This window comes from Lactuca virosa, chromosome 5 (genome assembly GCF_052849685.1).
Source record: "Lactuca virosa cultivar CGN04683 chromosome 5, Lactuca_virosa_CGN04683_v6, whole genome shotgun sequence".
Taxonomy (NCBI): domain Eukaryota; kingdom Viridiplantae; phylum Streptophyta; class Magnoliopsida; order Asterales; family Asteraceae; genus Lactuca; species Lactuca virosa.
Genome location: NC_136430.1, coordinates 208917204 through 208940556, shown reverse-complemented (window position 1 = coordinate 208940556; position 23353 = coordinate 208917204).

The following is a 23353-nucleotide window of genomic DNA, read 5'->3' as shown; positions in this document are numbered from 1 at the left end:
TCACCTTTAGGATAACTTTCTCCCAAGGAAGTTCCTCATCTCAGCCAAAGTTTAAGCTTGAGATCTTCACTCCATAACTCCAAACAGCTCCTCAACCATCTCAAGGTGAGCTTCATACCCCACCTTTTCAATATTTTAATGTTTTTGGGGGAGAGTACAAGTCAAATCTTGCCTAAATACTTGAACAATTGCTTATATACGTATGTTTGTATGTGTGTGTGAAATATTATTAAAGTAATATTTTAGTAATATACTCATGAACGTAAGAATTCTCAATATCATAAAGAACAGATGATACATTGTACAAAAGAACCTCCCAACTATTAGGTGTGTCCAACTTAACCCCTTTATCTATGCTCTCATGTCTAGAGATATAAGTTATAAAAAGGGATCTTGATAAGTGGACACCATTCTAGTAATTTTCGAAAAAGGAAACTTTGTGACTATTTGGCAAACTGTCAGGGGGTAATTTATAAATATTCAATATAAAAGTTTGCGTCAAGAAAATACACAAATAGAGCCTTTATGACAAAAATATTTGCATGTCATAAACTGCTGTCGTAAAACCTCCAACAACATAAGTAATGTTCTATATGTCATAAAACAAAAAATGTGTGTCATAACCGACAGTTATAAATTTATACAAATTATAACTTGACACTTTTTCTCTTGACTAAAATGACTTATTTTTCAATAAACGAAAAGGAACGAACACGAGCACCTAGTTAACGAGCACAATCAACGATATGGAACGAGAACGATATTTTTATTCAACAAGTACGAATTTCATTATTTATCTAACAAATAATGGATCTCTAACGATTGCTCAAAAGGTTGTTAATATTCTAGTCAGACAAATCTCAAAAGTACCTAAATATAAAAATATTAGTGTACGTCTAAGTCCTGTAAGGAGTTATAGCCAGAGTCTCCTGGAGGGAGAGCGAGAATTTGTGTATCGATCTATACGGGGTTGACACCCCGCACCTTCGCTGTTCGCTACAGCTAGACATGCCAGTCTAGGGTGACAAATGTCTTTTCCAAACCGAGGGCGCCTGAGAAACGCCAAAACAAGCACTTCGTCAGATTAGTATGGTTATAACGACTCACTAGAATATGTTATGTCATCTAGAAATTTATGTAAGGAAAAACCTCATAAATAAATTTTTGGCACGTTGTGTTGACCGTCCTATACATGATAAGTGATGGTCCGCATTTGTTGCGTTGACTGTCCTTTTTCATCGCGTAGAATGTCCACAATTGCCATGTTGATTCTTTCTCCTAACAAGTATAGAGTCGTAATACTGCTATTTTTACAAATTAAAAAGCATAGGACTCTATGGAAAACGTTTGTAAACGATTTTGAAAACGATAAATTAGCCCACACATATACATAGTTGGAAACTAGAACTTACGATTATTTTATAGCAGAAAATATAGGATTTTCTGGGGAAAAAGATTTTCTACGATTTCGATTACGATAAACTAGAACTTACGAATATTTTATAGCAGAAAATATAGGATTTTCTGGAGAGAACGATTTTTCTACGATTTCGATAACGATAAACTAGAACGCACATTCAATTTTACTCGATAAGAGGAACAAGATTTTCAACCATATTTCTTTTTTTGAAAATAAGAGATTTTCTGGACACGGTTGATTTTTACTATTCAAAAGAACTATTCTCGGACACAACTCACTTTCACAAATTACAATACTTTTCAAAGATCACTCCTTATAAGGATGAACAAAAGTAATGACATGCACACATATATCCATGATTTTCAAGGCAAGACTTCAAACGATTTCATAGAAAATATCGGATTTTCTGAAAGTACAATACGAACGACTCTAAACAAGTGTAAACGATTTTATACAAAAATGCTTATGAACTCACCCACTTTTTAGTTGACGCTTTTCAAAATGACTTGTATTCTAAGGGATCTAATAAGCAGGTAACAAGGGACGCGGATGCAAGACTTTTAGCTGTAGCTTGGATTTTTTTTTCTGCTTATGTCTCTTTTGTGTAATTCGAAGAACAAATACAATATGTAAACAATGTAAGTTTGTTATCTCAATGTATGATGTTTGGATTGCTCTGTTTCATTTATATTCAATTGTTATGATACTGCACAATGAAGTCACCCGCCTCCAGACGTTTCCGCCGTCTGGTCCGGGGGTGTGACAGGATACCATCAACTACGGGTTCAGGAGGAGGATGTTCCTAAAACGGCGTTCAGGACTCGGTACGGTCACTAAGAGTTTGTAGTGATGCCCTTTGGGTTAACAAACGCACCCGCAGTGTTCATGGATCTAATGAACCAGGTGTGCCGGCCTTACCTAGACAAGTTCGTGATTGTATTCATAGACGACATTCTGGTCTATTCAAGGAGTGAGGAAGAGCATAGCCAATATCTACGACATGTACTGGAGACACTAAGGGCGGAGAAGTTATATGCAAAATTTTCGAAGTGCAAATTTTGGATCCGAGAAGTGGACTTCCTCGGTCATGTGGTTAGCAAGAAAGGGATACACGTGGATCCCTCCAAGATCAAGGTGATCGAGAATTGGTAAGCACCAAGGACGCCTACAGAAATCCGCCAATTCTTAGGCCTCACTGGCTACTACCGGAGGTTCATCCAAAACTTCTCCAAGATTGCCAAACCACTTACCACCCTAACCCAAAAGAGTGTGACTTTCAACTGGGGAGGGAAACAAGAAACCGCTTTCCAAACACTAAAGCAGGCTCTGTGCAGCGCCCCAATTTTGTCTCTACCAGAAGGAACCGAAGACTTTGTGGTCGGCTGCGACGCATCAAACCAGGGTCTTGGATGTGTGTTGATGCAACGAGGAAAGGTCATTGCCTACGCATCGGGGCAATTAAAAACGCACGAGGTCAACTACGCCACACATGGCCTCGAATTGGGAGCAGTAGTATTCGCCCTAAAGATCTAGAGGCATTACCTTTACTGAACAAAGTGTACTATCTTTACCGATCACAAAAGCCTTCATCACATCCTCAATCAAAAAGAGCTCAACATGAGGCAGAGACGATGGGTAGAACTACTGAATGATTACGAGTGTGAGATTCGTTATCACCCAGGTAAAGCCAACTTGGTAGCTGACGCCTTAAGTTGAAAAGAGTACTCGGGTCGCCGAGTAAAGTCATTAACCATGACAATCCATTCGCACCTATCCATGCAAATCAAAGAGGCCCAGCTGGAAGCTTTGAAACCTGAGAATGTGACAGGTGAGGCATTAAGAGGAATGGATAAGAACCTAGAAGTCAAGGACGACGAAGCTCGTTATCTCATGAACCGAATTTGGACACCGAATTTCGGCGGGTTCAGGGACGTCGTCCTGAACGAAGCACACAAAACTCGATACTTCGTACATCCCGGTTCGGACAAGATGTACCTGGACCTGAAGAAACTCTACTGGTGGCCGAACATGAAAGCCGAAATCGCTACCTACGTGAGCAAGTGTCTAACTTGCGCCAAAGTTAAGGTAGAGTACCAAAAGCCTTCGGGTCTACTACAGCAACCTGCGATACCCGAATGGAAGTGGGAACAAATAACCATGGACTTCATAACCAAACTGCCTAAGACAACGGGTGGTCTTGATACCATTTGGGTAATCGTCGATAGATTGACCAAATCCGCGCACTTCCTGCCAATAAAGGAAACCGACAAGATGGGAAAATTGACTAGGACATACATCAAAGAGATTGTACGACTACATGGTGTGCCGATATCCATTATCTCTGACAGGGATAGTAGATTCACTTCACGGTTCTGGCAGTCCTTACAGAAATCCCTAGGGACCAGGCTAGACATGAGTACGGCCTACCACCCACAAACCGACGGGCAGAGCCAAAGAACTATTCAAACCTTGGAAGATATGCTAAGAGCTTGTGTTATTGACTTCGGTAAAGCGTGGGATACCCACTTACCACTCATTGAATTCTCGTACAACAACAGCTATCATAAAAGCATCAAGGTCGCACCATTCAAAGCTCTCTATGGTCGCAAATGCAGATCACCACTGTGTTGGGCTGAAGTGGGAGATACACAGTTAGCAAAAAGGGCAAGTCCCTAACAGCGCCCTTACTGGCCCTGAAATCATAAGGGAGACTACGGAAAAGATCGTGCAAATTCGAGAAAGACCGAAAGCATCTCGAGATCGACAAAAGAACTACGCCGATAAGTGACGCAAACCCTTGGAATTCCAGGTTGGGGACCGGGTGCTACTGAAGGTCTCACCATGGAAAGGAACGATACGTTTTGGTAAACGTGGTAAACTAAATCCAAGGTACATCGGGCTGTTCGAAATCCTTGCCAGGATTGGCCCAGTGGCATACAAACTTCGACTACCCCAAGAACTTAATAGTGTACATCCTACCTTCCATGTGTCCAACTTGAAGAAGTGCTTGTCCGACGAGACTCTCGTTATTCCTCTTGACGAGATTGAAATCAATGAGAGTCTCCACTTCGTGGAAGAACCGATAGAAATCATGGATCGAGAGATCAAGAGAACAAAATAGAGTCGCATCCCTATAGTGAAGGTCCGTTGGAACGCTAAACGAGAACCTGAGTTCACCTGGGAACGCGATGATCAGATGAAACAAAAATACCCACACCTCTTCCCAAACGCCTGAAGTTCCAGTCAAAACGCTAATTTCGGGACGAAATTTCCTTCTAACGGGGGGATGATGTGACAACCGTCAATTTCTGGTCAAGTCAAAGTCAAATAAAGTCAACAAGTCAAACCGGTCGACTCAATTAACCTTCGTATATTAGGATTTACATTATGCTTACTATTGTACAACTCACTATCTTAATGAAAATTATCACTTAGGGTTATCACGTGTTTGGAAAATCTAAACCCTAATCTGGGTAAAATGATGTAACTACTCGATAAAATACTATTACATACCCTATGGGGGCGTATAACACTCATAACAAGGTTTAACAGGGCTTACAAACCTTGCATTTCGAGGCTAAACACTCACAAGGGTCACAAACAAAGTCTCTCTAAATCTCTCTCGCTCTATCTCTCTCTCTCCCTCTCTCTCTCCCAAATTTCTCCCAAATCTCTCTCAAAATCTCTTTCAACTTTTTATAATCACTAGGGGTATCCCGACCCTTAATTTAGTCGAAAACCACTCGAAACGGGAAGATTAATGGAAAAACCGCCTTAAAGGACCGAAACCTCTTAGGAATCGAAACCTCTTAAGAACCGAAACCCATCTTAGGAACCGAACACCTCTTAGGAACCAAAAACTCTTAAGAACCGAAACCTCTTAGGAACCGAACCTGCCAAGAATGGAAACAACCCTTAAGGACCGAACTCACCCTTCGGTTCGGATCAGACCCTTCGGACCGAAGCTCCCTCTGCTCTCGGTTCATTTCTCTTTCGGTTCCCTTCTGACGAGTTAGCCTGTAAGCTTCTCGGACTGAACCCATTTTCGGTCCTCAGCAACATGAACCGAACCCTCGGAGGTTCGCTCCTTACTTCCCGGTTTTCGATCATTTTCGAGTTTTAAGCTCGTTTTTCATGATTTTAACATGGGAGTTTCACCCAAACTCATATTTTGATATATAAGACCCTATATATTCATATTTTAATCACATTTTGGAGGAAATCTTAATCTAAGAACAATATATATTGTGTAAGATATGGATATGGAGTGTTGACTTTTCATAAAGTATGACACAAGCTATCCCCCATACCCACTTATGACAACCTCGAGTCACTATTCCTCCCTACCTAGTCAACTATTTGTCCTCTCACACTCCCCTCCAGCAAGATATCTTGATCAAAAGCTAGAAAATCCTCATCTCTCCTTCCACTTTACTCACCCTCTCACCAAAAAGCAAACACCTCTCTCTCGCTTTCTCTCTCTAATAACTCGAGACTCCAAGGCTGATATTCGGCTTTTCGCTCACATTTAGTAAGTATTCTCACCCTACATTTTAACATTCTTCACACCTTCTCTCAAATTATGGATCTCTCATAACAAATATCGCCATATTTGTTCTTAGATCTTCAACTCTCCAAGCTTTTACCAAGTGATCTTGACTTGGAAACCCCTTTTCTTCAGCATTCATATAAGGAAATCACTCAAGGTGAGTTCATACCCCTACATTTTCATGTTTTCTTCAAGTTTTAGGGGGAGAATACAAGTTAAAACACCAAAAACTTAACTAAACTCAACATCAGCTTTCAACAGGAAAGTTTAGTCCCATTCACGGACTGTTTTGAACATCTTAAACTTAATATCTTTCAAAACTGTTTAATATGAAAATAGTTCAGGTTTATACCTTTCTAATGACTACTTGCACATCTCCATACGATTTTTCTACAATTTATGGCGATTTTTACAAAACTGCCTATCATTTCAGAAACGAATTCGGACCAGTCTGTGAAAATGAACATTTTCACACAAGTTAGAGACTTCTAAAAATCATAATAAAAATTATGAACAAACTAGATACATTTTCTAAACTCCCAGAGTTTACGGATTGACTTCGTATGATATTTCTGTGATTTTTCTAAAACAGTGCAGAAAGGTTAAAAACTAGTTAACAGCTTACAACTTTCATAACACTTTGTAACATGTTGAGCAAAGTGATTATCTTTGATGACTTCATATTTTACATGTGTTTTCTGTTAAGTTACATTTAAATAACTGAAATTACTCACTGAATTGTAAGAGTCCTTTATCATTACAAACATACATGATGAAACATAAGAAGTATGGTTATGCTTTGCTAAACATACTACACAAAAGGGGATTTCAATTCCACCATACAAAAGGTTTTACTCGCATACTACACGTAAAATCGTTATCGTAAATTGTGGGACACGTCTTCATTGTACTCTTAGAGTACGGGTTAAAATTCCTGTAAATGATAACCAGAGTCTCTTGTAGGGAGAGCGTGATAATTGTATATAGATCTATATTGGGATTGACACCCCACACCTTGCTGCTAGCTACAGCGGGACCTGCAGGTCTATGGGTGACAAAAGTCATAACAATTCTAACGTCTGAAAAACGTTGTAGCAGGTCATCCAGTTGTAGTATGGTTATAGCGACTCACATAGAGAGTTAACAACACTTAAAGTTTACGGGAAATTCTACTTTAAAAAGGGTTTTATCTATTTAAAACTGCATTCTTCGTTACAATTACGAAACACACTCATACATTCGGTCTTGGGATTTAAGACTACATAACATTTTATAAGGAAAATATTGGATTTTTCTTGTGTATACATTACATTTACAAACAAGGGTTTTCCAACACTACAACCAAAAGCTTATGAACTCACCAAGTTAATTGTTGACATTTTTCCGAAATTACTTGTATTCTCAGGAAATCAGTGAAACAGGAAATCAACAGCTTTTGAGGATGAGACGTTAAATCGTCAAACATTTCATTTTTGTCATCATAGTGTAATTGATTTTGAAACATGTAAACTCATACTATGGTGTAAAATTTTCAATTATATTTATGATGGTTGTATTTACTTTGAGCACTATTATACTCGTTGTTGTGATACTATACATGAAGTCCGCCACCCCCGGACGTTTCCGCCATCCTTGGTTTGGGGGTGTGACAGATAGGAACACATACACCATAAAATCTAAGTGACATAAGGTCTCTCTCCGCTTCATGAATATGATTGTGAGGAAACGCTTTCACTAAGTGGATTATAAGGTATTAGCAGTTGTGATTGCGTTCTCAAATTCGAGTATGATTACAACATCCCTCTTCATAGTTTGAATTGTGAGAAATGGTAAATTAGTCTGGACATTCGGGACTTACCGCTATAAGTTTTGAAATGGTTCAGACACACATATGAGCTTTCTAATAGAAGTTGTATGAGCTTAGATAAAGAATTATCAAAGCATCTCGTATCAGAAATCTGAACTTTGGAAAGAAAGTCAATAAGTATTGATTTCTAGAAGTCCAACTAATTTCTAGGTACATGTCAAAGCTAGTGGGAGCATAAGTGTTATGCTAGTAAAAATGTAATTATTACGCTAGTGGGAGCACAATTATTACGTTAAGTGTTGCAAGTTAGCGTTGCTATTTATAGGAAACAAAGTTTTAAATTTGCAAAGTTGCAGATGATGAAAAGTTGTTTCGCTATAGAAAGTCTAAGTGACTAAGACTCTCTGATTAAATGTTTTCCCTACAATTATACTTTTAAAAATAATAAAACGTTATTCTTATGAAAAAGTATAAGTACATACATGCATACCGGTATAGTGTCACGTCTAAGGAAAACTCGAAAGTTAAAAATAGAGGAGTTGTGCACTGTGATTATGCCTTGGGATATTCAATCAAGTCTGGGAGGAATATAACGTGATCAACTATATTCGTCCGAGAAGTGACTAGTATACGCCGGGGGATAGTCATAGTGGACAACAAGTCTATCAACTTACCAACACCCATACAAGAAACGCGTTAAGAAACAAACACAACCGTTAAAATACTATAGGAGTATTTTATGTTGCTTAAGCACAATATTTCTAGATTCATTATGTGCCTCTTACACCCCTATTCTCGTACAGACGTCATGGCATGATTTCATTTACCAGGAGACCCCTACTTTCCGAACCAAGGAAACGGTGGTTGGATAGAAGCAGAACCGAAAGAGGATCTCAATGAAGTATTCGAGGAGGAGCCCCAGGAAGACCCCGAAGAAGAAGAAGAAACTGACGAAGAAGAGCTCAAAGAAGAATTGGAGGAAGAAGAAGAAGAGGAGGAGCCGGAGGAGGAAGTCATCAACCCTCCTTAAATCGCCAGGGTGCCTGCGAACCGTTTTGGCTACAACGGGCCTGAGCCCCGTTGGGCAACCGTGATCGAGAGATGGAGCCGTCAACAACGACAACGATCACCATTTGGCGATCAACGTGGTTACTACGACCTCAGTCATGGGAGACCGGCTGACAAAGCCCTCCCCGTCGTGGTCCAGCAAATCACGAACCTGGGGGACCAGAATAGGGAAATGGCAGATCGAGTTCGGGATCTCAACGGTGTTGCAGAAGCCACCGATGAACATACTAGGGACTTGGAAAGAGACTTCTATCCCATGGACCAACTCATCGAGGACACCACCGCTCGGGCGGAGGTAAGGGAAAACCAGGTAAGGCACGTAGCTCTCGAGGAGAGAGTGATCGCGTCCGAACGCCGAATTGCAGAGCTACAGGGAGCCTCGACCTCGTCTCAAGGCCGCAAGGGACCAGCTGATACCACCTGCCTCGAGTAGTGCTTGCACTACTCACATTTTGTTATAAACTAGGTTTACAAGTATGTCTTGGGGCTACTCTTCACTGCAAGTAGTTTTGACCCCGCGTCTAAGTGACTACACTAGTCGAAGGGTCTATGTGCTGTCAAAATTTTCCGTTACGTTGATATAATGTAGACCTTCTATAAGGTCAAATGTTCCTAAAAACATGTAATAAATTGTATCAATGAAAATTGGCATGCATTTTATTTTATTGGGAGTTTACCTCAGATTTCATAACATAGAATTACAAACGATTTGCTTATGATAACTCTGAGATTATTTAATATATGCCTCGAGGTTATATGTAACTAAGAGGCGATCGACTTAGAAATGGTGAGTCCGCCTTGGATCCTGTTCCTTATTTGGTTGTGGGCTTAGGGAAGACTCATTAAGTTCGACGGTCTATTGAACCTTAGTTACACACAACTGCCAAGAACCGAAACAACCCTTAAGGATCTAACTCACCCTTCGGTTCGGATCAGATCCTTCGGACCGAAGTTCCCTCTGCTCTTGGTTCATTTTGCTTTCGGTTCCCTTTTGACGAGTTCGCCTGTAAGCTTCTCGGACCGAACCCACTTTCGGTACTCAGCAACATGAGCCGAACCCTCGCAGGTTCGCTCCTCACTTCCTGGTTTTCGATCATTTTCGAGTTTTAAGCTCGCTTTTCATGATTTTAACATGGGAGTTTCACCCAAACTCATATTTTGATATATATAAGACCCTATATATTCACATTTTAATCATATTTTGGGGGAAATCTTAATCTAAGAACAATATCTATTGTGTAAGATATGGATGTGGAGTGTTGACTTTTCATAAAGTATGACACAAGCTATCCCCCATACCCACTTATGACAACCTCCAGTCACTATTCCTCCCTACCTAGTCAATTATTTGTCCTCTCACACGCTATAATATTCGCATGTTCTGATTTTTTAAATACCCAGCGCATTAAGAGGGAAAAGGGACCAGAACCGGATATGACTGAAGATATTAAATAGCTGTCAAGGACAATCTGAGGTTTACTAAAGATTGGTTGCTTGAGGACAATTGGAAGTATAGTAATGGATGGACCATACTGATATAATTCTGAATAGATAGGATTCTATTTAGAATGGATAGTCATATGGTAATTATGGAAATGTTTCCGTAATGGGAGTTGGATATTAAGAATCTATGTGTAAGTTAGAAACTTTTATGCAAGAAGGATGTTCAAGGAATGTACCTTGAATGTAAGACTTCATCTCCATGGAATTGTTCTGTAACAAGTCTCGAGTGGAATGTTTTGTAATATCATTGACAAAGTATCTGTGATATTAGTGCCTTGACGTTACAAAAGGATCATTACATGTTAGTTTAGATCTAACAAGATTCTAGTAGTGGCAATAATTTTTTATTCGTACACTTATAAAAAGGATTATGGAATTGTGAAATGAGCATCATTGGAAATGTGTTCAATTGATCTATTTCACAAGGTAAGGACCATAGGCAAACATAGTGTGCATGCTTGGAGCATGAGATAACTGTTGTTTTAATTCAAGTATTAAGTTGATTAGTCGAAACATTATACAATGAATAATGTGTAATCAATATGGTGATTAAATAATAAGTGTTTTATTTACATTCAAAAGTTTTGAGACCATATTAGATTAGATTATTCATGTGTTTCACTTTGCATGTTTTGACTTCCCGAATAATAAGATTATTCAAACATCCACAGTCAATCATACTTTGGAAGTAAGTAATGAGGTAAGACTGTCATGAATCCGACTGTAGATTGTCTAAGTGTTTAGACATAGCACAATTTTGTTGCAGTGTTCATGAGTACTCCTGTAATAAGATTTGAGTATTGGATTAAACTCACGCTCATCTGAATCACTTCATGGATTTTATCACGAGTGATTGTGAGACGATAATATCTTATATTCTTGAAACAGAGACGTATGAGTTGTAGTTTGCAAGTCGGTTGCACATTGATGATGCGTAAACGCACCAATAACTTGGTGTTATAAAACGTATTGTTGTGTGTGATTTGATGAGTAAATTGAGCAAGCATATGAATTGAAGTTTATCCTTTCCTTTTACCCAATGTAGGGTAAAAGCGATATTTATGGGCCCCTCGATGATTTAGTGATGACACCCTAAGCGCTTGGCCAAGCCTGGACTAAGTTGATGTGTTCAATTGTAGTCTGATTGTCAGTCGTCATAAGTCGGAAATTGGGAAACAACACATGGACAGAGAGAATGATTATAATCCATGTCCCAGTCCATATGATATCTTGTAGAATGGAGGAATATTTGATCCCTTATATAAAGGACGCATAACTGATAAGATCAGAGTTCGACAGCGGCTTTTGAGAGCTACGATTGCTAATCGGATTTTGAAGTTACACTGGCAGTTATATTTATTAGATTTATCCAAGTGGAAGACTGTTGGATTACGTGTCTAAGCCCATAACTATAATTGGTATGTACTTGACCCGATAGTAGCATGATCCTTTTGGGTTGCCTTCACCGGAGCAATTTGATAGGATGGATATTTGAGAAAGAGGTTATTTGTGATTTATTAATATATTATAAGGATAATATATTAATTATGAAATCACATTATTTAATTGGTATTGATCTAGAATTGATTTAGTGATCAAAAGAGACTGATTAAATTTACAGGGACTGATTAGGTAAATCAGTAATACTTATAGTTTGGGCTAATGATTCATGTTGATTAGGGACGGACTAAATCTATGTGAGAGTCCATGAAGAGTTAGTCCAAAGGGACTATCATACGAGTTGTTAGATTGATTAAGGCTAATCATATGAATTAGGGTTTCCAAGATGAAACCCTAGGGATTCCACACTATAAATACTAACCCTTTCACTCCCAAAATCGGCACTTGTATTCCAAGATGAAACCCTAGCCGATTTTTGGTGCCTCCTAACCTCTCTCTCATAATCCTCCATTGTTCTTGGTGTTTGTGACTAATTTGAGGTATCATATTTGAGGTACTAAGCTCTTGAAAGGCCAAGTTCTACAAGCTACAACAAAGAGGTCTTCATCTAACTTGTTGTATGTGGTAAATGTCAAAATTGTATGCTAGTTGGGGTTCATGCTTTGGATAATATGAAAATTGTATGTATAACTTGAGAAAACTTAGATCCAAAGCATTAGGGTTGTATGTGCACCATAGGGTTGTTATAGTGCTCAAAACCCATCAAGAACATGAGGGTATCCCATGGAATTTGGTTGTAAGACCTTGGGGTAGCCCATGGCATTCCAGGGAAAAGACTATCAGGATAGTCCATGGCAATTATATGTATGATATGTGGTATTTTTGGGAGCATGCTAAACTGTGTGCTTACGGTTTTATGGTTTAACATTTTCAGGTATTTCCAGTTCGAAAGGGAAGTGCCCGACATGATCGCACAATCCCCCTTCCGCCCTCATGTTTCTGTTTTTATGACTACTTTTACTCTAATGATTTGATATAGTGTATTGTGGTTGATTTTGAGACATCTAATGTATGGAACTAATGATTTTTAAAATGAAAATTTTCATCACTATTTTAGGATGTTACAAGTTGGTATCAGAGCGTTGGTTTGAGGGATTCATGCACACTCTTGGGTGTGTCAGAACTCAAAGTGAAGAATTGATAATCTTTTCAAAAAGAAAAATGAGTTTTCGAAAAAGATTTTATGAAGAAAAAGGGGTATGATACGTGCAATCAGCCGAGCTCAAGTAAGTGATTCCCAAACTACCCATACCAATGTATTATGACTAGTATGCCTGTTATACGAATTAATTGCATGGTAGAGTAGGGCTAAGGATGCCTTTAGGAATTATATGCTAAAATTTCCTGATTTGTAGCCTAGGGGGATTAGATGTTATGTGTTACTCGAGATTTATACCGGCATAGCTAATTGGTAAATGTATGCTTTAAAAATTGTATACGATTAGGATCATATAGCCCTAGAATGATTGGTTTGGCCTTATTTATCATTCCTTGTTTGGTTGTGGGCTTAGGGTAGAAGTGTTTATTCGATAATATATGTGGTCTCCTTTTATATATAATTTGATCGCATAAGGAAACTAGTGGTGTTGGTAGAGGTTCCTGGTATTGAAGAGGCTGGTGAGTCGAGGATTCCTAGGAGAGCCTAGGGAGTGCCTTACTGGGATGTATATGTTGCTTAGAATATGGAGTATGTTTTGGCTTTAGTAGGGGTGACTTATAGGATTCGGGATGGTTCTTAAGGAAAGTTCGAATATGTGTGGTAGGTAGTATTGGGCCCGTACTATTGAAAGCACATAATATGTACTCGACTCAAGGATGGTCTCGGAGATTATAAGGAGGTTGCTAAGTGAGAACTCCCTCAAGTTTATCTGATCGTTTTTATGTTGTGTTGTAGTATGGTGACCACGCGAGGAGGAGCTTCTGGTTCCGGTTCTGGCTCTGGAGCAGAACTGATCGATGAGCGGTTTCACGAGTTTATCAGATTTGAGATCACTCGCGATATTATGGAGGCCACCTCGGTTATCTTCAGTACCATCAAGGAGGGTATCATGAAGCTTCTGGACGAGTGTCTCGGGGATTTTCGGGCCAAGATCACGGCTGGACAGATAGGGGCACGAACTCTCTCGTTCAAGGAGTTCAATGCTTAGGGAGCCCCAAAGTTCTTTAGGGCTAAGGACCCCATTGCTAGCAACCGATGGATCGCTGAAATGGAGAATGCTAAGTGAACAAGCTTCTGCCCCGAGGGGTCGAATGCGGGGTTCTCCTCCTACCTTTTGAGGGACCGAGCTCGCGACTGGTGGGAGGAGCTTGGTCGCACTATGGGATCTATGAGCATGGCGTCCATGACATGGGAGGATTTTATGTCGAGATCTTGAGATGAGTTTGCACCAGCGATCGAGGTGCAGCAGCTGGCGAGGGAGTTCCATGACCTTCGCCAGACTACTGAGACGGAGGCGAAGATCACCGCCAAGTTCTGAGAGAGAGCTTTGTTAGTCCTGCAGTATGTGGTCGACGAGGAGATGAAGAACACGGGATACCATGACATGTTGAGGGATGACATCTGTGATTTTGTGAGTTTTTCGGGTTGCAAAACCCTGTAGGGTATGATTTCTCGAGCCAGGGAATAGGATATTGATTTGGAGCATCTTAAGAAGCGGAAGCCGGTTCAGGTTCAATCAGTTGAGGGCTTTGAAAAAAAGCCCAATATATTTGAATCATGATCTAGAGGCCAGCAGGGCCAAAGCCGATGTAGCAAGTGCAGGAAACCGCAAGATGAGGAGTGTCAAGTCAGTGGTTCAGGCTACTACAGGTGCAACAAGACTGGTCACATGAGCAAGGATTGTCTCTAGATTTCGAGCCTGATTTGCTTCCATTACAATCAGACGGTCCATAATAAGGCCGAGTACCCCAAATTGACAGGAGGAGTTGTTGTTATCCCTGCTCCAACCACTTTGAGGATTACTGATAGCCGCCAAGGCAAGTTAGAAGCTCCCATGGTGAAGATCTGGGCATTCCATTTGACAGCCAAGGAGGCGGCGCTCAGCACCTGATGTGGTCACTGGTATCTCTTCTTACCTTATCATCTATTGCTTTCTTTATTTATGCTTATGTTTTATCTTATTATGTATAAGGACTTTCTTAGTCAATGGTATGACTGGTCATGTCCTGTTCGATTCGGGTGCTACCCAATATTTTGTATCTCTTATGCTGAGCAAGAAGTTTAGTGATGCTCCCAGGATTTTGGAGTATCCATTGGAGGTCAATCTTGCGGATGATCATTCAGTGAGTGCTTCGAGGGTTCATCGAGGATGTGTCCTGAACATGTTTAGCGAGAAATATTCCATCGATTTGGTTACAATTCCTTTGCGAGGTTCAAAGGTGATTATGGGGATAGACTGGTTGGGCCCTAATGGGGGTATGATTAATTGTGAGTGCAAGTTAGTGAGAGTTCGAACCCCAAGTGGCGGAGAACTGGTTATTCATGGGGAAGGTGATCAACGTGGGTCGGCCCTCTGTTCAGCTATGAGAGTTAGGATATATCTTTAGCAGGGTTGGTCTGGATTCCTAGCCAATGTGGTGGATACTCGCGTGGAGGGGGCGAAGACCAAGGGCGATCTGCCCATTGTTTGAGATTTTCCTGACGTGTTTCCTAAGGATTTACCTCATTTCCTCCTGAGAGGAAGGTTGAGTTCTAGATTGATTTGATTCTTAGTGCGACTACGATAGCCAAGGAACTGCATTGGTTAGCCCCTCCAGAGATGCAGAAGTTGTCTACGTAGGTGCAGGAGCTGCTAGACAAGGGATTTATCAGGTCGAGTAGTTCGCCATGGGGAGCACCAATCCTGTTTGTGAAAAAGAAGGACGGTTCACAAAGGATGTTCATTGACTACCGGGAGTTAAATAATTTAATGATAAAGAACCGTTATCCACTACCGAGGATCGACAATTTATTTGACCAACTTCACGGTGCATCTTGGTTCTTCAAGATCGATTTACGGCCAAGTTATCATCAGATAAGATTCAGAGACGAGGATGTGCAGAAGATGGACTTCATGACCCGTTATGGTCATTACAAGTTTGTGGTTATGCATTTTGGGCTTACTAATGCACCAGCAACGTTCATGGAACTCATGAAATTTGGTGTGCAGAACGATGTTGGATCGGTCGATGATTGTGTTTATTGAAGATATTATGGTCTACTCCAAGACCAAGCAACAGTATGAGGAGCATTTAGGAGAGGTATTGGAGTATCTGAGGATAGAGAGGATTTATGCCAAATTCTCGGAATATGAGTTTCAGTTGCATGATTTGCAGCTTTTGGGCCACATTGCAACCATAATGGTATATTGGTCGATCCAGCCAAGATTGAGGCGGTAATGCGGTGGGAAGTTCCAAGGAAATCATATAAGATTCGAAGTTTTCTTGGCCTAACGGGTTATTATCAGAGATTTATCCAAGGCTGTAGTAGCACAGACCCATTAAACGAAGAAGAATGTCATTTTCCGATGAGGGCTTGATCAACAGATAACTTTCGAGACGCAGAGACAAAGATTGTTCCAGGATCCAATTCTCACTCCTTCCTAGAGCATGGATGATTTCATAGTTTATTGTAATGCATCGATTTCTGGACTGGGGGTAGCGCTCATATAGAGGGGTCACGTGATTGCTTAAGCTTCGAGGCAGCAGAAGCCTCATGAGGTGAATTACCCTACACACTATCTAGAATTGAGGGCTGTGGTGTTCACCCTCAAGATTTGGAGGCACTATTTGGAGGCGTTAAGGTGTACTTACACTGACCACAAGAGACTGAGATACTTGATGGATAAGTCAAACCTGAATATGAAAAAACGGAGGTGGTTGGATGTGGTGAAGAACTATGATTGCGAGATTTTGTATTACCCAGGGAAGGCTAATGTTGTGGCCAATGCCTTGAGTCGCAAAGCCGTGAGTACACCCATCAGGGATATGTGTTTGAAGATGGTTCATATTTCTCCCTTGTTGGATATGATCAATAAAGCTCACATGAAAGGATTGAAGAGGGAAAATTGGAAGGTGGAGCAAATCAGGTGTCAGATTCCTTTATTTTTTAGGGATTTTCGGGGGTTATTGACTTAGTGTGGCATGGTTTGGGTCGTGGTTGCTTGTGGAGTTAGCCAGAAACTACTAGATGAGGCTCATACGTCAAAATTTTCGATCCACCCATGGGCCACGAAGATGTATAGCGATCTGAGGTTGAGTTACAGGTGGCCCTGTATGAAGAGGGGGATAACATGATTTGTGGAATGATGCTTGACTTTACGGAAAGTCAAGGCCGACCATCACCATCAGAGACCCCACGACAAGATGAAAATGTTACCTATTCCCATGTGGAAATGGGAGGAGATCACCAAGGATTTACCACGATGTTGCAGAGGATGACACATGGGGTTGATTCTATTTGGGTCATTGTGGAGAGATTGAGCAGGAGTGCTTATTTCATACCAATTGCTAAGAGCATATATGCCAAGAAATTGGTTGACCTCTACATCCGGGAGGTGGTGGTTCGGCACGAAGTGCCAGTTTTGGTGGTTTCAGATCGAGATATTTGTTTCACCTCTAGGTTTTGGAGGAAATTTCATGAGGAGTTGGGTACTCGTGTACTTTTCAGCATAACATACCACCCCAGACTAATGGACAGAGTGAGCAGACTATTCAAATGATCGAGGATATGGTCAGGGCATGTGTGATGGATATTTGTAGTGGTTGGGATACTTATCTTCCACCGGTCGAGTTCTCCTACAACAACGGTTACAACGCCAGTATCGACCGACCACCCTTCGAGATGCTTTCTGGGAGGAAATGTCGAACCCCGATTTGTTAGGGTGAGGTCGGGCATCAGGTTATGGGGAGTACTGAGGTGGTACCCAAGACCACCGAGTTGATTCAGTGCAAGGTCAATTATAGACCGTGCAGACACGCCAGAAGAGTTATGCTGACCAACGATGATCAGACTTCGAGTTTTAGGTGGGAGATTATGCTTCTATAGGTGTCACCATGGAAAGATGTCATTCGGTTCTGGATGCGGGGAAATTTGGGACCACGATACATTGTTCCCTTCAGGATTATTGCCCAAGTGGGAAAAGTTACATATCGATTGGATCTGCCTGATGAACTCAGTTAAATCTACAACATATTCCATGTCTCTCAGTTGTGAAAGCGCCTAGCTGACGATTCCATAGTAGTCCCATTGGATGATATTTAGGTTGATAAGCTCCTGAACTATGTAGAAAGACCGATCATGATCCTTGATAAGCAAGATGATGACCTTTCACAACAATGTGATGGGCTTAGTTAAGGTGCAATGACAACACCTGAAGGTTTTAGAGTGGACATCAGAGCTTGAGAAGGAGATGAAAGAGCACTACCTGGAGTTATTTGCAGCAACGGACTTCGAGGACGAAGTCTGATTCAAGTCACATGTTATTTTATTAAATTTTGGCTTATTGGAGTCGCCATAGCATGGGGAAGGATCGCCACAACATGGCGATCAATTTTAGGTCACGAGTTTCCTTTGACTCGTCACGGTGTGGCTGCCGCTGATGTCTTAAACCCTATTTGTCCGGGTTTTGCACCCCTATTCAAAGGAATGAGGAGGCTAGGCTTTGCGCACCCTTCTCCACGTCCCTTTTTAGCTCTGAAGAAGCCCTAACTCGTTTTCATCCATTGTTCAAGCTCTCATGGGTGCTTTTGGGAGATTTTGAAGGAATACGCGAGAAGGAGTAAGCCAAGGATCAACAAGCAAGTTCCCATTTCTCTTCCTAGCATGTTTCTGGACCTTTTTAAGTGTTTAAGACTCCACTTTTATGTTGTTATGGTGCTATATCTTGATTTTTGTCCCATTTTCTCGTTGTTCTTGTTAGTTGGGATGGTGAGATCCCATGAAGTTTGCAACTTTATGAATCTCTGGGTTATTTGGAGTGAAAAATGGTGTGGATCTGAAGTATGTTTGACAGATTGAACCATGCATGGGATTTTGGTCATAATCTTCATTTTTACCTAGTATGAGCTCAAGAAATGCATCAGACATACATGTCTATAAAGCACCAACGTTTAGGTTAGTTTTGGTGTAGGGAACTCTTCTGGTGTTAATGGACTTGGAATTTTCGAGAGTAAGTGCTTTATGATTAAGTTCATGTCATGTTTTGCCTTTGTGAACCTAGGTTTAGAGATTTTTATATATTGGAGACTCTTAAGGGATAAAGTTGGAAACTTTATCCACCTAGAACATAAAAAGGACCAGATCTATACATTTGGGGCTCTTGGAATCAAAGGAAACGACTTAACCCACTAACATGGTTTGAACCTTGTGCCCATAGAGTAACTCTAGGTTACCATGACCTGGTGACTAGGGTTTTAGCGTATGTTTTGTCGTTTATGGGCCACAACATGGTCAAGGATGGCCACGGTGTGGCAAGTAAACTAAAGTGAACTTTAACCGTTGAGTTTTTGGCTTGAGTTGACTTTTGGTCAACCCCCCGGTTTTGGAAGGTGAGCTAGGGGTTTATCTTGTATGACCACATAGGTGGTATATAACACATGTACTCTCCTTAGTAGGACCGGTAGCAGTCGATCATCGCGTGATAGGTGAGTCTTCTTACAATACTTATGGGTCAAAGGCACCAATGCCTGCCCACTGGATTGTGTAGGATGGTAGTTGTCTTTGTGATACTTGCATGGAAGACCGTGGGGATAGCCCATTGCATTTGTTTGAAAGACCATGGGGGTAGCCCATAGAAATTTCATGAAAGACCATGGGGGTATCCCATCGCATTCCAGGGAAAGACCATGGGGTAACCCATGACATTTGGTTGTAAGACCCGGGGGATAGCCCATGGCATTCTAGGGAAAAGACTATAGGGATAGCCCATGGCAAATATATGTATGATATGTGGTATTTTGGGGAACTCACTAATCATTGTGCTTATGGTCTTCATATTTCCATTTTTATGACTACTTTTACTATGATGATTTGATATATTGTACTGTGGTTGATTTTTAGACATCTGATGTATGAAATTAATGATTTTTAAAATGAATATTTTTATCACTATTTTGGGATGTTGCATAGTTATAGTAACATCATTTTTTATCATGTAGCAACTACGTTTTCATCTATCAACTAGTTTCTCAAGTATTTCGAGAAATATTGTCTTGATTATAGGAAAAAAGAAATATGGAAAAAAGCTCCTAACTTTGTTCCAGAAAATTTTAAAAATACACAAATAACCTTAGTAGCCAATAATTTTGCAGAGTTCCTGTAAAATTACGTGAAGTACTACCAAGTAACAAAACGACATCGTTTTGAAGTATTTTTTTATGATACTTTTGAGGTCCCATATTTTCACCTTACAAAAACCCAAAAGATCATATGTTTACATAGTTTTTTTTTTAGAAAAAGCTAAATAAATATAAAATTTTCTCAAGGCATGCCTTGGTTAAACATTTAGGTGTATATATATATATATATATATATATATATATATATATATATATATATATATATATATATATATATATATATATATATATATATATATATATATATATGGATTCAATGTTCATATTTAAAAGTATTAATTTTAAGTTCACACATTTCAGTGTTGTAAAGATCATATCTTGTCATCAACTAATCTATGATTAGTCCCCAGGTGGTATACGAGTGACTAAAAGGTGCCTAACAATTAATCTTTTCCTAAACAGTAAGTGTGGTTTAAACACCCAATTTTTTAGTGGAAAGTACACCGAAAATTTTCACTTTTTAAATTAATACATCACATCAGTATACATTTCTTTTAACAATCAAATACAAATAATCATCAACAAAATCACTGATGAGTTGAAAAACTCTTAGATCGATTAGATCTTCAACAGGTTAAACAATAAAAACAAACAAACACAATCAACCCGATATAGAATCAAGTAATGCTTAATGATTCAAATGTAGTCACGCCTCAGCAGAGCTCGATTAAGAACTTCCACTGTAGAGGCGAGCTAGGGTTTTCAGTACAATAATCAGAATAATAATTAAAGCGCTACCAATAAAGGATGCATGCTTGCACCTTAAATACTAAACCCTAATAAAACAAACACGGTTGGACATGCCCAAACCGGATAACAAAACTGGGCTAAGGACCGAGCCCAAGGACGCAACACTATTAGACCCAACAATCTCCCCCTTTGCGTCAAAAGAGGCGAGAGACTACTTCGGTTGAGTGACCTTGACCTGCTTCACAACCTTGAACAGCCGAGGGATGATCGCAAGAAGTGTCTGCCGAAACTGAATGTACCAACGAAGCATATCGGTGAACAACTTCTTGTCAGCTTCACTGTTCTGATTACACCTGTGTATGATCTCCAAAATGTGCTCCAAGCAAGCAGTAGAGAACAGGTGCTTGTCAATAAGAGCGAACAGGAACTTTTGACCTTCGCCCCTAATGAACATCACTGTATGAAACTTAGGATCGATTTTGCCCTTGATCATTGCATTCACATTGCCTGTTCTTCCAATCGGTTTTATCGAAGTTCGCTTGTGAATGGCAGATGCGATTTCTTGATCCATCTGTGCTACTTCGTGAATGTAATAAACAAGCATTCGCTTGACGTGATCAATGATCGGCTGATACTCCTGAGGATTGGACAACAAAATATTGTTGAGGAGTATCCAGTCGTGTGGGTTCAAGGTCGGTAGATCAGCCAGGGAAATAGTATGGACCGAGCTATCCAAGCCTCGGGTTACTTTGAATTTAACATTAACAAATTTCCCAGCCGAAGAGGGCTTCAATACCTTGATGTTGTAATCTTCTTTGTGCTCCATGTCAAGTATTATGGCTGAGCAAACTCCAGATAAAACTCCAATAAATCCCGATCTACCTTCGGGTCTGGAGAGGGAACGACAGTCGTTGAGTCAAAGCAATGGAAGATAAATGCCTTTCGGGTGATTGGCATATCGAATTGAGCATCCTTCGAGTTCTCAAGACCAAACGACATAACAGGTTCAAGCTAGTGAGTACTCGATTCATCAATAACTTCCCTCTGGAGCGATTCAATGGTCTATTCCGGAAACATGGACTTCTTTTTCTCTAAGAGTTCTTTTTCTTTCAACTCTTTCTCCAAAAGATTCATCTTCTCCCGAATCTCTTGATCAGTAGGCTTGATTTTCTGATGAGGTTTAGAAGGATTCCCTTTCATGATGTCTTCAATATCATCATCATCTTCATTGTCTTCTCCAATCTTCTTCTTTTTCTTTTCCCTCTTACTGACCGAAGCTATATTATCCTTCGGTCCAGTAGTAGCTTTTGGTTCTGGAGAGGGTTGAGGTTGAGCCTTGCCAGCCTTGCCTTGAGGAACCTTTTCTCCCCCTTGTTTCGTAAGAACACTAGTCTCCGGAACACCCTCAATCCTACTTAAGATATCCAAAGCAGGTCGTAGCTTCTCAGCTAAGTGGCGTCGAATGGAGATAGTCAAAATGGAGTCATGGGCGTCCAGGAGATGCAACAAGATTGACTGGACATCACCCACTGAGCTTAGAATCACTTCTCGTTCAGACTTTAAATCTTCAAGCTCTTTGGTTGCGGTTCGGAGCTTTAAATTCTGAATTTTGAGCTGGGAAGTTCGCTTGTCCAGCTCATCCATTATTTTGTTTTCGACTGCAAGCTCGGCGTCAAGCTGAGTTAAGCGATCATCAACTTTAGTATGAAGCTCTTCGTTAGCAGCTTCAATAGCTTTTCAAGCCACTTCAAGTTGTGTCTTCTCTGCCTCCAGTGAACGTGTGAGAGTGTCAACAAATGCATTCACTGTTTGTGCGTTTTTCTGAGCAGCTTCTTGCAAAGAATCCAAAAAGAGTTGAGCCTCTGATATTAGTTTTTCGACTTTTGCGGTCGCATCCTTGCAGTCTTTTGTTGAAGCTTCAACAGCAAGCGAAGCCTTCTGGCATTGGGAGGTAGAAGCATCAATAGCCTTTGTAGCATTGGAGATTGAGGTAGCATGTTAATTTACTACGGAAGATAACAAAGCTTTGAGGGCAGCTTCTGAATAAGCACCAGCAGACGATGAAGAATGTAACTGATCAATCTTATTAGACACAACCTTGAGATGTCGCTTGCTAAGAGGAGCGTCTTCATCATCATCGCTTTGGACACGATAAGGACTAAAGTAAGTAGAATCAAACTCCAAGTTCTCACCGCCAAGAATGGTATTGGTTTCTGTCGATTGGTTTGGTGATGGAGGTTTGGTGGTAACAGGGGTTTTGGGTGCTGAAGAACGAACCCCCGTATCAGATACGTTGGTCTGAACTCCAATGATGGTTGTAGTTGTAGCATCAGAGAAAATAGGTGTAGAAATGGGAATGGTAGAGGAAGGTTGTGATGTGATGATAGGTAAAATGGGAGGTAAGGAAATAGGTATGGAGACAGGTGGAGGAGAAGGTGCTTTGGAGAGAACATGTACCTCTGGTGTAGGCGAACGAGGTGGTGTGCACCACGAGCCGAACCTTCATCATCTGAGCTTT